We start from the raw sequence: 19,019 nt of genomic DNA on the forward strand, positions 1-19,019 counted from the left end.
TATGGGGAAAGGGGGCTCAAGACAATGCTAAGGGGGAGACTTATGGGGAGAGAGGAATGGGGCTCCTGACATGGGTGGTTTGGGGGAAGGGGGCTGATGACAGTCACTGCTGTGGGGGGCTAATGACAGTCACTGCCATAGAGGGAGGGGGCTAGTTACACTGCTATGGGGGAGGGGGGTAATGACACTGCTACTAGGGATGGGGGGGGGGGCTAATGACAATGCCATAGAGGGGGGGGGGTCTAATGACACTGCCATAGAGGGAGGGGGCTGATGACACTGATATGGGGGGAGGGGTGCATATGACACTGCTATGGGGGGAGAGGGCATATGACACTGCTATGGGGGGAGGGGGCATATGACACTGCTATGGGGGGAGGGGGCTAATGACACTGCTATGGGGAGGGGGCTAATGACACTGCTATGGGGGGAGGGGGCTAATGACACTGCTATGGAGGGAGCCCCCCTTCCTCCATAGCAGTGTCATTAGCCCCCTCCCCCCCCCTAACATTTCAAAAATGCTGGTACTTGTTTCCTAGCACGGCCACACCGATCATGATCTTGGGCATCGCAGGTAAAAAAATCCCGTTGGTCGCATCACATGCGGGCAAAAAAAATCGCATGCGATGGTCCCGACGCGATGCCCCCGATTTCCCATAGGGAACAATGTTAAATGCCTCAATTTACCCAAATCATCATAGGGAACAATGGTAAATGGCCCAGAAACCCCCCAAAACACCCCTGAACAGTGAAATGGCCCCCCAAAATTAGTTATCGCCACCCCACAATCAACGTGAACCCGAAGCGTGGCGAGTTTCTGGGCCATTTACCATTGTTCCCTATGATGATTTGGGTAAATTGAGGCATTTAACATTGTTCCCTATGCGTCTGGACCATTTAAGCCTTTTTTAGCCGCCTGCGACGCGACCGACGCGATTTTGACTTTTTTTCAATACATTTCAATGGGAAATCGGGGGTATCGCGTCGGTCGCGTCGCAGACCACTAAAAATTACACCCGATGCCCGCGATTGTGGCCGTGCTAGGAAACAAGTACCAAAATGCTAAAGACCCTGCCAGAGGCGTAACTAGAACTGTGTGGGCCCCATAGCAAAATCTTGAAAGGGCCCCCCCCCCACCCACTGTCACTAAAATGCTTCTTAGGTGGGCCCAAGAAAGATTGAGGGAAAGAAGTGTCAAGACTGAAAAAAAGAAAGGCGGGTGTTGAGGGAGAGAGAGGGCTTCATGGAAAAAGAGGGTATAAGAAAGAGAGGAGTGAATGCAAGCAGGAGTGAGAGAGAATGTCAGAGAGGGAGGAAAAGATAAAGAGGGGAGATAAAAATGAGTTTCAGGGAGAGAAAGGAGGAAAGATGGGGTTAAGTGGGCAAGACTGTCAAAGAGGGGAAGTGTGGGTAGGAGGGAGACTAGGGGCACAGATAAATAAAGAGAAAGGTGAGATGGAGGGGTAGTGAGTGTTGAGAGAAGGAGGGGGGCAGGTGGAAGAGAGAGCAAGCGAGAGGGGGGTAAAGACAGAGAGAAAAAGAGTTGAGACAGCAGGAGAGAGGGTAAGAGACATGGGGTGAAGGGGAGAATATAGAAGGATAAAAAGAGAGATGGTGGGAGAGGTGAAAGAAGAGAGATGGGTTGATGGAGTGAGGGTGGGTAAGGAGTGAGGGAGGGGAGGGAGAGCAGGGTTTGAAAAGATTCTGAAAGGAATTACTTTTGTTCCTCCTAATCTCCCCCCCCCCCTTCCCAGTACACAGGTGACAATGTGTACCCCATCTAGTGCACTCAACAGCTCCTGGTCTCCTGGTCCAGCGGTTCTAGGCGGCCGACGGATCTGATGCTCAGTAGTTAAGGCCGGCCGCCATGTTCTCCTGCTCCATGATGCCACCTGCACTGTCTGCAATTGAGCATAGCCAGCAGCCAGGTCTCCTGCTTACGGATCCAGCCGCTTGCTTTTTCTTCTCCGGGACGCTGTCTGCACTATCGCAGCTCAGCTATAGCCAGGCCAGCAACCATGTCTCCTGTTTATGGCTCCGTCTGCCTGCTCCGGGTCTCTTCCTCTGCTGCTGCGGACAGCTACCAGTGGCTCCTGCTTAGCGTCGTGGCCTGCAGACGCCGCCCGAGTGCCCGCACTCTGCAGCTCCACGTCACCAGTGGTCGGGTCTCTAGCCCAGCGCAGCCACTGCCCAGGCAGCAATTAAAAAAAAAACATCAATAGGGTGCAGGGGATTGTCTTGGGGCCCCACAAGCCGCCGGGCCCCATAGCAGTTGCACCCCCTGCACCCTCTATAGTTACACCACTGGACCCTGCCATAGAGGGAGGGGGGCTAATGACACGGCAATAAAGGGACACTGCTAATGGCATTGTGGTTAGGTCTAAATTCAAGTGGGCTAAGGGACCCAGTGATGTGACAGGGGAGGAGAGGGGGCATAAAGAGGAGGAGCAAGGCCGGAGCAAGGGGGACCCAAACGGATACTCGCGGGCTCGCTTCGCTTGCCATGCTTCGGGCACGGTGGCTCGCTTCGCTCGCCACCTGGTTACTAGAGGCAACCAGTGGTGGCGTGGATACTGAAGGAGCAAGCAATCTGGCCTTGCTCCTCCCACTGGGTGTTGAAGGTCCTTTAGCCCACTACAATTTAGCAACTACCATTACACTGCCTCTCTGAATAGACGCTGCGCACATGCACACAGCATCTATTCCCCACTCTGCAGTGCCAGGCAGTGGGGACTCCCAACTGCCCCCTTCCCATCCCCGGCCCAAGGCCAAAAAAATGGGATGATCCCGCTTTTGACAGTTGAGAGATATGGAAGGGTAATGACACTTCTATGGGAGAGGGGGGTTGATGACACTGCTGTGGAGGGAGGGGGGTAAAGACACTGCAGTGGGTGGAGGGGGTAAATGACACTGCTATGATGGGAGGGGGCTAATGACACTGCTATGGGAGAGGGGGGTTGATGACACTGCTGTGGAGGGCGGGGGGTAAAGACACTGCAGTGGGTGGAGGGTGGCTAATGACACTGCTATGGAGAAAAATCTATGGAATGTGGGGGCCCAGGTGGCTATGAGTTTGTTATGGGGGAAGACATGAGCAGGAGGCTGGATAGATGGGGAGGGGACAGGAAGCAGCAAAGACACGTAGGCTGGAAAGATGGGGAGGAGGACAAAAGGGGTAGAAGGCAGGAAGCTTCAAAGATGGGTGCGAAGGATGCAGCAAAGAGAAGGGAGGCAGGAGGCTAGAACAACGGGGACAGGAGGCAGCAAAGACCATGGGCAGAAGACTACAAAGTAGGGGGGCTTGAGTCTACAAAGAGAAAAGCGCAGACACTGGATTGTGTGGACCGAAGGCAGCAAATAGGAGGAGGGCGGCTGGAAAGATGGGAGTGGGGACAGAAGGCTGAATGAGGCAGTAAACTCAAGTGAGATGGGGCAGGAGGTGACACAGGGAACAGGAGTCTGGGGGCACAATGCTTGAGTGACAGTGCATATAGCTGGAGAAAGACAAGAATGGATGGGATATAGAGCAGGAAGCTGGAGTGACATCGGGGCAAGGTACATGGGGCACAGGTTTGGTCGAACATCTGTATGATAATGATGTATTCCTACACAAACAGGCATCTTCTTGACTATGGGATTTCCTACAGCTGAAGACATCGTCTGCCCAAAGAGGATCAATTTCTCCAGTGGTTCCCCATCGCAGAGAAACCATCGTATAGGTAAGGTGTTTTCTTATTTACTACACACCTTGTGCCAATTATATTAGCATTGTACATAGAACGTGTGGACTTCAACACAAAAGATGCAGCTCATTGCTCTGCTATCTCTACAATTCCAAACCTCCAACACATGTACTATGTGCAATTCTGTTTGGTGCAGGTAATATGGAAACAGTCCAGTCACAGTGATCCCCCCTCATTCAGCCCAGCGTTTCTCCTTCCACTCCTATCTCACTGCCCATTCCCATCCAGTTCAGTGTCTCCCCTTCATTCATTAGCCTCCTCTATCCCAATGTTTAACCCTCTGCTACCCAGTGTCTCCCTCTTTCCCTCCCCCAACCACCCCACTGCCCCAAATAACTGCCCCTCAGCAATAACCCCCTAGTCCTGTCAATACATACACACTCACACACCCGTAGCCTAACCCTACCCATATATATATATATACACACACACACCCGTAGCCTATTTCTATCCATACACTAACACACCCGTAGCCTAACCCTCTCCATACACACATCCAGCCACAGCTTAACCCTGTCCATATACCCATAGCCTAACCCTATCCATACACACACACTCACACACACAAACCCATAGCCTAACCCTAACCATGCACACACAAACACACTCACAAACACACCTGTAGCCTAACCCTATCCATTTGCCCCCCTCCCGCTGCCTAACCCTAATCTTTCATACACCCTGGCCTGCAGCATAACTGTGGTGGGGAAATGTGATGAGGGGGTGTGGTCAGCTGGGAAGTGATATAGGAGGTGGGAGCATCCCCTCCCCCTTGACTGACCACGCCCCTTCATGAGATCCCACCCCCATTAGGGCTGCTCTGAGAAATTTCTCAGGCTTGTTTAAATTCCCAATCCTCCCCTGCCCTGGTGTCTTCTCATCCATGGCACAGCACATTACAAATTTAAGATGGGTACACACTAGTGGATTAGGGTGGCCAATCCCGGGTTCGGCGAGATCCTGGGATTTGGCCCCAAAATCGATGGGATTTCGGGATTAGACTGAGCAAAATGCTGCCCGGCTGTCCCGACCCAGCACGCAGTGTAATGTGATGCTAAAGGTCACGCTGCGCATGCCGCACCACCACACCTCTTGCCTCGCATGCTCCTCTGACACTGGCCCGGCCGCTGAGTGCATCACCCTCGCACCACCCACCCCGCTCACCGGCTGCTCCGTCTGGCCCACTCCCCAGCCGCACAGCCCGATATACCAAGTACTGTATGTAAGTACTGTAAATGTGTGCAGCGGTCGGTTGGAGGGTCGTGGGAAGATATTTTAAAATGAAGGATGCCAATCCTGGGACTCCCGGGATTGAGGATTTTTCAATCCTGGGATTGAAAAAAATGCCCTGTGATTAACATCCCTATAGTGCAGGGGTAGCCAACTCCAGTCCTCGAGAGCTACCATCAGTTAACGTTTTCCATGTCTCCTCACAGAATCACAAGTAAAATAATTAGCTCCACCTGTGGATCTTTTAAAATGTGTCAGTCAGTAATGAGTGCACCTGTGTACCTGCGAGGTGAGCTGGACACCGTGAACTGTTGGTTGCTCTCGGGGAATGGAGTTGGCTACCCCTGCTATAGTGGATATATCTGCAGATCACTACAGAAATATCTACAGAGGGATCGGACAGCTTGTTCTCCATATGCTCCTCGATCCATCGGGACTGACATCACAAATGGTGGGCTCATTTGCATGTGCCCACCCACTGAGCTGTCAATCATCGGTGGCTTCCTATGCGGCTGTACGGATGGTCAGTGGACTGCCAGTACACACACAGCACGATACACTGATATATCTTTAGATATAACGGGCATTGGCTGTGTTGCACAGCCGAAGCGATATATCTGTGAATGACGCCGTTCACAGATATGTCGATGGTTCACACAGGCCGATGTTGCATCATTATATTGGCCTGCCAGTCGAACAGCCAAAATATAGGCCAGTGTGTACGCACCTTAACATAGACAGGAACAGATTGGAGGGATTGTAGATGTACATAATTAGCTTTCTAATCCAGAAATACCATTCAATATATGTGCTAAGCCTTGGAGAGTGATAAAAGGTAGAGCGATAAAGTACCGGCCAATTCAGCCTGTAACCTGGCAGATAGGAACTGATTGGCTGGAAATTTATCACTGTCCAAGTACATTTGCAGCTCTGTCTTTTTAGAGTGCACCCATGGCTATGTCAAAGATTTTTCTAAATAACTCTGATTCTAACTCGTTACACATGAGAACTAAAGTGTTACCACTCTCCAGTGGATACTATAATACTAAAATATTCCCTGAATTACATAGATCTATGCCCCCATGTGGTGCTCTGTCCGTCTGTCTGTCCATCCATGCCCCCGTCTATACGTCTATACCTACCTCCCCCTGGTCAGTTTCTGGCTGCTTTGGGATGTTCCACTACATTGACCTGGGCTTATTCAGAGCCATATGCAAACTGGCAGTATTTGCGATTTTTCATGCCAAGCCTGAATCCAAGGCCGTATATTATGGATCTGCGGAGTAGAGTGGCACATAACTCAGACAGATCTTTGCTTGCATCTAAATAGGTGTGACTGATGTCTGCACTTGCCATAGGAGTGTTATATATGAATTGAGGACTGCATAGAACTAAGGGTGCCAAAGAGCCAGGTCTGTTTTAGTGAGAAAGGGCAGATGTAGTAAGCTTTAACAAGAGATAAATCCAAGGGTGATAAGGAGAGATAAACGTCCAGCCAATCACCTGCTAACTGCCATGTTACAGCCTGTGTGTGAAAAAAGTCAGTAAGGAGCTGATTGGCTGGATGTTTATCTCTCCTTATCACACTTGCATTTATCTCTTGATAAGGCTTAATACATCTGCCCCAAAATGTGTTTTTTTTTGTTTGTTTTTTAAATGTCCCATCCTTAATGTTAGAGTACTCAACCCATTCTTATTTGGGTATATTCAGTTGATGCCTGATCCATTTTGACATTCTTTTGCCGGAATGGGTCCGGCATCCATTATTCAATCAGCAGCCAAATCCCAGCCTGCGCAGGGACCAGGTGAGTGCAGCAACGGGAGATGAAGGGAGGCAATAGGAAGCTGGACGGGGCTGGGTGAGCTGCTTTCACCCTGCGGCGGGATAGGTGAGTGCGGCGGGCCGGGTATGGGTGGCAGCCAGAGGGTACGGGAGGGTGCGGATGGTGGCGTACAGGAGGATGGCGTAGTGTAAGCTGCTGCTGCTCACCCAGCGCCGTCATCCCTGACTTAATCCGGCATGTTTTCATGTCGGATTGAGATTGCCTTAATCATGGGCAAATCCTTTCGGTTTTGGCTGTGTTTCCGTCAGAATCAGGTGGATTTGCGGCTATTCCTTAAATCCACCTGGTTTCCGGCAGGTCGGAACATTTCGGAAGCCCTTCCGATCTATTCATGTCGAAAAATGCCATGTTTTCAGCAAGACGGCAGTTTCGACAGCGATTGAATATACCCCCATTATGTTTTTGGTCCATGAAACAGGTTCTGTAATTTGACCAGCCCACATTCAGCAGGAAGTTCTCAATGCGCAGTGCCATCGTGTTACGCAATATGTACCCATAGAAATGGACAGAACTATAGAAAAATATGTGCACAATAGAAGACCAGGAATCAGAATGTAATTTGTCCTCTGGGCCTGAGTGTTTCTGCATTCTGACAAAACGTTTAGTTCAGCATTGTCACGTCTACATTTCAGAATTAAATGTAATTGTGTTGGCTGTTATGTAATACGGACTGCAGAACAGTGAGCCAATTATGCTGTTATTGGTGAGATAAAAGGGAAATTATCACCTCTTCTGTAAACACGAGTGTCCTTCCTTCTACACGCAATGTGATTCATCTGCCAACTGAGAGTTGCAGATTTCATACTGTATTCTAGTTAAGGATTTTGTGAGTTCTAGTTACCCCTAGTTAACTACACAACCGAGAATGTGGAGAGAAATTGCCACAACCGTTATTCACTAGAACGCTATAGGGCGTTGGTGTGCCAGGCTACTGGGTACCGCTTGCTGTGCTCATTTTCACTAAGGGCCTGCATTCGCAGCCCTGGATGACCGTGCATGTGCAGGCCCTTTGTGCGATAATAGCAAGCGGCGGCCTGTGATCCTGTGATCGCAGTCATGATTGACAGCCGGTGGTCATTTGTGGGCGGCACGCCGATGTTATTGGATTTTCAGAATCACCAGGTGCCTCATACCACCACCGTGTTAGGGTCACCTCTTTTGAGCAGGTCTCTAGCACCAGTGGGTTCATGCCTGGGGTGCAGGGCACCCCCAAACCAGTCCAGCAAACCCCATATTGCTAGGGACCTGCTCGAAAGAGGTGACCTTAACACTGTGGGCAGGTTCATATCTTTGGCCAAATATATGCTAACAACCTTATAAATAAAATATAAAAAGGAATATACAGTATGATAGCAGTAATGAGTGCATAGTGCACCTGCAAACCTCCTCTGTTTTGCATGTAACTACAAATCTCAGCAAGGTAGCACCTCTCATTACAGGGTGTGCAGTCTAGGCCCCCCCCCCCCCCCGCCTCCCCCAAGAAGGCAAGTCAGATGCTTGATTGCATAGGGAGAGGTATCAGCAGTAGAAAGAAAGAAGTAATAATGCCACTGTATAGGTCATTGGTACGACCTCATCTAGAGTACTGTGTCCAGTTCTGGAGGCCATATCTCCAGAAGGATGTAAATACATTAGAGACTGTACAAAGAAGGGCAACTAAAATGGTGCATGGCCTACATCACAAAACGTACCAGGAGAGACTAAAAGATCTTAATATGTATACTTTAGAGCAGGGAAGGGAAAGGGGGGACATGATAGAAACTTTCAAATATATCAAGGGTTTTACCAAGCTCCAGGAGAGAAACATTATTCACAGGAAGAGGAGCAGCAGAACACGAGGACATGCACTGAAATCTGAGGAAAAATGACTTCACAGAAAGGGTAGTGGACAAATAATTTAAACTCCCATCAGAGGGACAGAAGAGGGACTTCATCATGTATGGGATAGACCTAAGGATATCCTTACACAGAAATAAGGATGAAATAGGTCTTGAGGTAACAATATGTTTAAAAACATAGCAGACTAGATGGGTCCAGTGGTTCTTATCTGCCGTCACATTCTATGTTTGTAAGTTAAAATGGATCCATGTGAGAGAAGCCATATACTGTAGACTGAATAGTAAACGCTCTGCAGAAAAATATAATTTCACATAAGAGTGCACACATTGTGATAGATATAATTCTAACCAGCAAATTCAGATCCTAGCAAAAAAAACTAAAAATATAGTCGGCAAGCTGTTAGCAGACCCCATATCTGCCTGCCAAGTACTGCTATTGGTCTAAACTTCCCCTCCATGGGCATATCAGGGGCAACGCCCTATTTCTCGGTGGGAGGTTTCTAACAGCTTGATTTTACAGTGCGTATAAATATGGACACATTACGGTATTAATAATTAAACCCATAAATGGTCTGTAGCACTGCACCCCTGACCATGCATGTTTTACAGATCATCGTACTTGTGTAATAGCATGGCACCTGTTACGTAGTTAGCGTAGCGTCCCTGTAAGAATCAGCGTAGTGTTCGCACAGCCAGTGTAGCTAGCGTAGTCAGTCAGAAGTAGCGTAGTGTTCCCGCAGCCGCTTAGCGTAGTTAGCGTAGTCAGCGCCCCTGTCAGAAGTAGCGTAGTGTTCCCGCAGCCAGCGTAGTTCAGATATGTGTTCCTGAAACACCCCCACTATCCACGCCAGCCCTAAGTGTGGCGAGCGCATTACGCGTCCCCGCTACCTGTTCATACCCCACTATCCACGTCGGCGTGGAGTTGATTTTATAAAGTGTGGCGAGCGCAGCGAGCTACCAAGCCCGAAGCGTGGCGAGGGGACGTGGAATAGATGTAAAGTAATCTGCGTCCCCTTGCAGGGCTTGCTGCGCTCGCCATGCTTCGGGCTCGGTGGCTTGCTGCGCTCGCCACACTTTATAAAATCAACTCCACACCGACGTGGATAGTGGGGGTATGAACAGGTCGGGGGAACGCATAACGCATCCCCTCGCGGGGCGTGCTGCGCTCGCCACACTTCGGGCTGGCGTGGATAGTGGGGGGTTGCATTCTCAGAAAGCTGGAGCGTCTCTCCGCCGGCGCCCGCATGATCCCCTCTCCGTCGGCATCCGCCAGCGCAGGGGATCTGGCGGTTACCGGCGCTGTGTGAGAGGCGCTCACTAGGCTTGCCATGGACCCAGGGACAGAGCCATGGATGCTGGGGACAGAGCCAGGCTGCCGCAGAGTCACTACGCTAAATACGCTAACTACACTAGGCAGCCGTTGGGCTGCCGCGGAGTCACTGCGCTACCTTTTTTCCTTTGTAATACAGAGGAGATCTTTAAACCATGCAGCTCTGTTTTATACAGTATACTATTTCTATAGTGGTCATGGTATGGACAACTGGAACCCCCTCCCCCCCTGCATTTGCCTATGCATAGAACATCATTAGGGGATTTTTACATATTTTAGGGGCAACAGCCACTAAGCAATCACCTGTACAGGTACTGTATGACGGGGGAATCATTTTAGTAGCATAAAGTGTTTAGTTGTTTACGGAGACGAGGTTCAATAACACCTACAGAAATCATCAACACTGAAATAGGGAAGATAACGACAATTTATCTCTATATTATAGAGGGTACACGGTGGCTAGGTTGGTATACATTGGGTCGACCATGGAAGGTCGACAGGCCTTTGGTTGACACATGCAAAATGTCAACATGCCTAAGGTTGACATGGTCAAATGGTTGACACAAGCATTAGGTCAACATTGGGTAGGTCGACATGGATTTTCATGGGTTTTTTTTGTCGACATGCGCCGACAGGCGGTTTTCATGCCCTACCATCCACTAGGGCGTGGAGGGAGACTAGAATTGTGTGCCGAGCCTGAAGCGTGATGAGCGCAGTGAGCCGTGCGAGGGGACGCAGTGCACTTTTTCTGTGATTATGTCGACTGTGTTGACATTCGGGCTAAAAAACTTGAAAAACCCATGTCAACCTTTTGACTGCCGACCTTCCCAATGTCAACCGAATGCTTGTGTCAACTTTTTGACCCTGTCGACCTAAGGCATGTCAACCTTTTCCATGTATCGACTTAAGGCCTTTTGACCTTCAACCCAATGTATGTTGACCTTAATTTGGTCAGCCTAATGACCCACAGCCATTATATAGAGTTCTGTATTCACTGAGAACAACAATCTGCTTGTGTCACTGTATACACAATAAAAAAAAAAAGTAAATTATTTAATTTCCAGACACATCAAGTATTACAAAGTTGAATTCTGTCATTCAGAGTGTCTGAGAAATCCTAAATCCCCGTCTGTTGATACAGTTATGTAGAGGCGGGACGGGGGCGGAGCATGAGTAACTTCCATGTACAGTTACAGGCGGGATCATAGCAGACAAAGAAACAGGTGTACTTGTATGAGAGACTGAATGCAGGTGTCACTGATTACAGTGAACTATTTCAAAAGCTCCCGACCAGAGAATTTCTGCAGCAACAATGTAAGTAACGTTGATTTTCTGTTCCCGTAATGCTACTGGCGTAGATGACATACGTTCAATTTGGACTTGTTGTATTTGTTGACAGAATGATTATCCCATCCGTTGTTTTCATGAAAAGCAAAGAGAACACATGGTAATTGCTTATCATTATGACTAACACTTTCCATGTGGGAAATGTTAATGCCTTATGCGGTTTCTCTCTTTTTTTATGCTTTCAGATGGATATTTTAACAGTTTTGTCTGTATATGTAGTTTTTTGTTGTGTTTTTTTATTTATTTTTTTATCCAAGGTTTCTCATTGTGAGTATACTAAACCATTTCAGGATAAAGTTCCTCATTCTAGTTCACTCTTTCTGACAAAATCCTTCTTAGATGGACAAAACCATGTGCACTGCAGGGGGGAAGATGTAAAATGTGCAGAGAGATAGATTTGGGTGAGTTAGTTTGTTTCTGTGCAGGGTAAATACTGGCTGCTTTATTTTTACACTGCAATATAGATCTCACTTTGAAGTAAAACCCCACCCACATCTAATTCTCTCTGCACAAGTAACATCTGCCCCACCTGCAGTGCACATGGTTTTGTCCATCTAAGAAGGATTTTGTCAGAAAGAGTGAACTAGAATAAGGCCCAAAGTGCTGTATGTGTCAGCTGCAGGGCATCTGCGCCTTAAAGTTTTTGCAGTTTTAACCAGATTGCAGTAATAGTTGAGAGGTAGGTTCCAAGATGTACACATTGTTGATGTCTTAGCAGGATTTATGTTCAAAGTGATTGTGAGGGGTGTTGCGACCGAAACGCTGGCACGCCGCTGCTGTTTCTGGAGCATGTCACAGCATGTGACTCTGATCCCATACACAGTTACAATGGACCCGTCGTCATACACCCAGCAGCCATGCCGCTTGACCATTGGGTAACTCAGAAGGTCAATGTTTAACCGAGCCAGTGGATCCAGTGGTTTGAGCCTTTGTACACAAGCGGTGGATGAGAGACACCTCCAGTGGACATCTCAGTACAAATCTGAAACATTTGCATATTTTCATAGCCACTGCGTACATATTTATATATGTGAATGTTGTGATGACAGTATGGGCAGTACGGATGGTGTAATGGTTAGCATTACTTTCTCAGAGCGCTGAGGTCATAGGTTCGATTCCCACCATGGCCCTAACTGTGCGGAGTTTGTATATTCTCCCCATACTTGCGTGGGTTTCCTCCGGGTGCTCCAGTTTCCTCCCACAATCCAAAAATATACTGGTAGGTTAATTGGCTCCCAACAAAAATTAACCCTAGAATGTCTGTGTGTGCGTGTACATGTGGTAGGGAATATAGATTGTAAGCTCCACTGGGGCAGGGACTGATGTGAATCTCTTATATATTTGGCTACATCTGTCACTCAAAGTGTGTCTGGAGCTGTAACGCTGGGTTGTGGACTTCCATCTTAATTTATGATTGTCATCACCTGTTTTAAACAGGGTAATTGATAAGAAAGGTGTTTAAGCACAGGTGATGGTAATCCATAAATTAAGAAGAAAGTCCAGAAACAGAGCAATGTGTCCCTCCTGGAGAGGGTCATGTTGGGAGGTATGCATCCCCACGATTAAATGGCACATGCAAAACACTGACATGGCTATGGTCGACAATGAAAAAGGTTGACAAGATTTATTTTTCACTTTTTCAATGTTTTCATATTCATTCTCATGTGTCGACATGGACACCAATGAAGTGCCACACTTATTTCAACATTTACATGTGTTGACCTTTCTGTGTTGATTTTTTCTTTTGGCAATTCGCGGCACCCCACGCGACCCCCCTCCCGCGATTTGCAGCACACCCCCCGCAATTCGCGGCACCCCCGGTGACTCCCGCGATTCGCGGCCCCACCCCGTGACACCCTCCCCTCCTGCGATTCGCGGCACCCCGCGACCCCCCCTCCCATGATTCGCGCCAACCCCCCGGGCCTCCCCTCCCGCGGTTCACGGTGCCCCCCACCACCCCCCTACCGCGATTCCCCACCCCTGACCCCCCCTCCTGTCATTGCGGCAACCCCCCCGCCCCCGCGACCCACCCTCCCACGATTCACTGCAACCCCCCGCGCCCCCCCCCCCTCCCACAATTCGCGGCACCCACACACCCCCCCCCGCGACCCCCCCTCCCGCAATTCACGGCATCCACCCACGACTCCTCCTCCCGTGATTCGCGGACACCCCTCACCTCCTCCCTCCCCCCCGCGCGCGATTCACGGCAACCCCAGGATTAAATGGCGCATGCAAAACACTGGCACGGCTATGGTCGACAATGAAAAAGGTTGACATGAGTTTTTGAAGATTTATTTTTCTTTTTTTTTATGTTTTCATATTCATTCTCATGTGTCGACATGGACACCGATGAAGTGCCACACTTATGTCAACATTTACATGTGTTGAACTTTCTGTGTTGATTTTTTCTTGTGGCAATTCGCGGCACCCCCCGCGACCCCCCTCCCGCGATTTGCAGCACACCCCCTGCAATTCGCGGCACCCCCGGTGACTCCCGCGATTCGCGGCCCCACCCTGTGACACCCTCCCCTCCTGCAATTCGCGGCACCCCGCGACCCCCCCTCCCATGATTCGCTCCAACCCCCCGGGCCCCCCCTCCCGCGGTTCACGGTGCCCCCCACGACCCCCCCTACTGCTATTCCCCACCCCTGACCCCCCCTCCTGTCATTGCGGCAACCCCCCGCCCCCGCGACCCACCCTCCCGCGATTCACTGAAACCCCCCGCGCCCCCCCCTCCCACAATTCGCGGCACCCACACCCCCCCCGCAATTCACGGCATCCACCCACGACCCCTCCTCCCGTGATTCGCGGACACCCCTCACCTCCCCCTCCCCCCCACCCCCGTGCGCGATTCACGGCAACCCCAGGATTAAATGGCACATGCAAAACACTGGCACGGCTATGGTCGGCAATGAAAAAGGTTGACATGAGTTTTTGAAGATTTATTTTTCCTTTTTTTAATCTTTTCATATTCATTCTCATGTGTCGACATGGACACCGATGAAGTGCCACACTTATGTCAACATTTACATGTGTTAAACATTCTGTGTTGATTTTTTTTTGTGGCGATTCGCAGCACCCCCCGCGACCCCCCTCCCGCGATTTGCAGCACACACCCCGCAATTCGCGGCACCCCCGGTGACTCCCGCGATTCGTGGCTCCACCCCGTGACACCCCCCCCCTCCTGCGATTGCGGCCCCACCCCGTGACACCCCCCCCCTCCTGCGATTGCGGCACCCCGCGACCCCCCCTCCCACGATTCGTGCCTACCCCCCGGGCCCCCCCTCCCGCTGTTCACGGTGCCCCCCACGACCCCCCTACCGCGATTCCCCACCCCTGACCCCCCCTCCTGTCATTGCGGCAACCCCCCGCCCCCGCGACCCACCCTCCCGTGATTCACTGCAACCCCCCGCGCCCCCCCTCCCACAATTCGCGGTACCCACACACCCCCCCGCGACCCCCCCCCCTCCCGCAATTCACGGCATCCACCCACGGCAGCACCCCTAAGCCCCTCTTTAGTCCCCCGTATACTCACACACCCCTATCACTACTCAGCTTCCTGCTCTCCTGAACCGTAACTTCCACCACTGGGGAGTCGCTGACGCTGTTTTGCCCACATGCCACTATCATGCTTCATAGCCCAGCCTCCTGCTCTCATGCACCCAAACTCCCACCCAGTAGGAGGAGACACTGACTAAGGGCCACCATCCTGTACTCCTGTACTGCCACGCTGGCCCCTCACCCACTGGCAGAAGCTGCACAGTATCTCCCACCCTCCTCTTTAGTCCTCCTTATGCCCACACACCCCTATCACTACCCAGCCTCCTGTTTTCCTGTGTCGTGACCTCCGCCAGTGGGGAGCCGCTGACTCAGAAACACCCTACTATACTATTGCACACACACACCTAGCCCCCCCCCCCACACCCACAAATGTCACTGTACCATCCACACTATGAATGTACATCTTACTCTGTAACCGCTTTTTAATTAAACAAAACAATACACACCCCCTTCCACATCATATGCTCTCTATTTAACACATTTCACCTATAACTCAAGTTGCAATACAGGCATCTTTCATACAATTCTAACCATCTTTCTCATATACAAATGTTCACAAATTAAGGGGGCGCAGCCCCTTACGACGGTGTGAAGAGCGCCCGTAGGGCGCGATGAATCACCTAGTGTTCAAATATACTCTGTATAGTGCTGCAGAATATGTGTGCGCTATATAAGAAACTGTTAATAAATTAATAAATGACAGTTACATACAACTCTGAATCAGGTTGTCAGTTTTAACATTCATGGGTAGATCTTGAAATTCAATTATTATGATTGTGTATGATTTATATTGTTTTGATTCCTATTAAGACTTTTGCATGGTCAAAATTGTTGCCAATTTCTTTTTCTTGACTGTCTTTGGGATGTCACTTCAACTTCACAGGCGACACATAAGAACGAGAATATGTCTGTGCACTTCCGGGCTGTTTTGGGGCATCATAGTGTAACACATACTGTAGTTGCCTACCCTGCGGCATTCTGCAGGAGACTCCCTGATATAGCAGTAATCTCCCTCTTGCTCATTCACCTAGCTCACACTTTTGGGGGGGGGGGGGGGGGAAGGAATGAGAGACAGATACATTTACATTGACTCATCAGCACCATTTTCCAGCACTTTACCAAGTATAGATAGTAGCCCTCACTAACTGCTTTGGGGCTCATCTACATTTGGATATAAGTTATTTTAAAAGATTCCTCTCAGATGTAGCAGTACACACCCACACTTCTAGGTGCCACGTTCACAATCTCTTTTCACAATATCTCCATATATGGAACTAGACACACCCTTTGGGTGGAGCATGACACGCCCTTTCAATGGGGCGCTGTGCTAAATTCTACTACTAACTATAATCTCCCTGAAACTCGTTTTCAAAAGTAGGCAAGTATGAGATAAACACTTCATTTAGCACTTTTTTAATGCCTTATTGTTTTGTGTGTTTTTTCTTTACCAATGTAACACTTTTTGACTCTCTAATTAACATTATCTCTCACCTATATAACACTCCCAATGCAAAGCTGCTGCTTTTTACTAATGTAAGGAAAAAACTTCAACCTGTAACTAGTGCGATGCCTTGGGGCAGATTTCTTGTGGCCCTTGCTCTGGACTTGATCCTTAATGTTAGGAACCTATCAGATGAAGTCACCTGGTCGTGGTTGGTAAGCCCATATTTTTGGTCAAAATTATGCTACTCAGCTTAGATTTACTTTGTGTTATATTGCAGCGTTTATTCTCTTTTTTTCTGCGTGGATTTACAAGTCTCAGCATAGGAGCACCTCTCATTGGGGCAGATGTATTAAGCTTTAACAAGAGATAAATCCAAGGGTGATAAGGAGAGATAAACGCCCAGCCAATCACCTGCTAACTGCCATGTTACAGGCTGTGTTTGAAAAAAGTCAGTTAGCAGGTGATTGGCTGGACATTTATCTCTCCTTATCACCCTCACATTTATCTCTTGTTAAGGCTTAATACATTTGCCCCATTGGGTGGGAAGTAATGAGGTCTGAGTTTGGCAGCATTGCGGGATGCCGTGTGAACTCAGATGCATTTTAAAGGAACAATCCTTTACAATGCATGGTTTGCCTTGTATGGTATTGTCCCCATAGAAAAAAAATCAGCGTTCCGCCAGCATCCTGCATGGCCACCGAACTCAAACCTCAATACATTATGCTGTTTACAATTAGGAGAGTGTTCAGTCCAAGTACCCCTTCCCTCCCATGCTTCCATAGGAAACAGCAGCTAGTAGCATCGAAATGCAGTTGTGTATCCAGCTGTTTGTGCTTACGGTTACCATTTGATATGTCGATGTGATATATCGATATGATAGCGTTATGTGATATGATGCTGACATAGAAAAGGCAGAATTCTTAGGGTAATCCAATCCCTGTGCATTTTACAATCCATGTGCATTTAATTTGATTAAAATGTATTCAATCTTCAGTACATGTATCAGATTTTTCAATGGATTAGGAAATGTTTTCCCTTTATCGTAATGGACTTATTTTTAATGGAATCGGTACATCTGTCAGACCACACTTAGGTCTACAGTCATTAGGTCGACCCCACTAGGTCGACTGGCAGGAAGGTCGACCTGACTTAAGGTCGACATGGGCCAAGGTCGACATGACTTAAGGTCAAATTTGCATAAAGGTCGACATGAGGAAGGTCGATTGGTCATAAGGTTGACATGGGTTTTTCACAGTTTTTTGACCCGAATGTGACACAGTCGACATGGACACAGTTGGCAATGAGAATCGGACCCTCGCATTGCTCGCTTCGCTCGCAATGCTTCGGGCACGGTGGCTCGCTTCACTCGCCACAGCTTTAATAACCTCCTCCACGCCCTAGTGGATGGTAGGGCATGAAATACCGCCTGTCGGCACATGTCGGCACAAAAAACAGTGAAAACCCCATGTCGACCTTATGACCAGTCGACGTTCCTCATGTCGACCTTTATGCAAATTCGACCTTAAGTCATGTCGACCTTGGCCCATGTCGACCTTAAGTCAGGTCGACCTTCCTGCCAGTCGACCTAGTCTAATGACTGTAGACCTAAGTTCATTCTAATAGATGACCGCTTCCATTTTTAATGTTGTTTCCCTTTTTAGTTAATATAAAAGTGTGTGTGTAACTACCTTCTTTGTTTAGCAAGTTTCTATCAGTGGTTGATAAAACACACTATGAGTTACATTTACTAACCACATCAAATTCTCATATATAATATGCAGGCGTTAAAGTGTGTTAAACTGAATTGCACCACCTGTAACGGTGAGGTGGATCTAGTTCAACCTCCACCTTGGTCCTGCACAGTAATTTTAACAGAAAAGGATTATAGATTGCAGAGGGGTAAGGGGTGTAAGGTAATAAGGTGGTAAATGAGTCCCATCACCTCTCCAGGACCACTTTAAATTCTGATAAAATGAATAATTAATTGCGGCGCATTGTGGCAAATGTAGTCATTTTCATTTGATTGCTAATTTAGGCAGTATTGGAATTTGCAAATAATGAAATGGCCATTCCCTTAGTAATGTATGTTTGGATGTCTATTACACTATTACAGCATAATTGAAGACTTTTTAAAGGTTTCCTCCAATAGATGTTGGAGGGGGATACCCAGGCAGGAGGTCCAGTAGGCCTGATTTAAGGATGGACGCAAAGTGTGGTATTCAATCTGTGCTGATATTTTCCGACAGGGGAAATATCGGGACTCACCTATTCAATGCTGGTGTTACCAACAGCATTGAAGTCTGCCAGATATGACTTTTTTTAAAGTCGGATCTGTTGTGTCTGAAACACCCGCGGATTGTTGAATTCATGACAGTTTTCCGAAAATCCCTGGCCCTTTCCGACAATTTGCAGACTTTCCCACACGTGACAGATGGTACATTGAATACCAACTGTCGGAAGCCGTTGGCAACGGCCGGGTTTCCGACTGTCGAGATGTCCCGACAGTCAGCATCTGGGATCGAAAACCCCTTCAAGTCTTTGAAATGCCAGTGTTGGTGCCATTGAGCTATTGCCAGCCACTTCCAAAAATGGGCAAAAGAGTGGGAACCGATGATGCGATTAACGCTGAATCACACCATCGTAGCCCCACCAGCTATACAATGGCAGTTTTTATGATGCTGT

The 19,019-nt window shown here is 48.7% G+C and overlaps 1 long non-coding RNA gene across 2 annotated transcripts in view; it reads left to right on the top strand.

The window, feature by feature from the left end:
- Positions 1–19,019, top strand: part of LOC146026583 (uncharacterized) — a 48,419-nt gene that overhangs the window by 14,597 nt on the left and 14,803 nt on the right. For both annotated transcript variants that reach the window (XR_014454491.1, XR_014454492.1), the window contains exon 3: positions 3,618–3,719. This is a non-coding gene — a long non-coding RNA (uncharacterized LOC146026583). The remainder of the gene's footprint in view (positions 1–3,617; positions 3,720–19,019) is intronic.

Source organism: Crinia signifera, chromosome 8, assembly GCF_055691185.1.
Source record: "Crinia signifera chromosome 8, ASM5569118v1, whole genome shotgun sequence".
In the NCBI taxonomy this organism is placed as follows: Eukaryota; Metazoa; Chordata; class Amphibia; order Anura; family Myobatrachidae; genus Crinia; species Crinia signifera.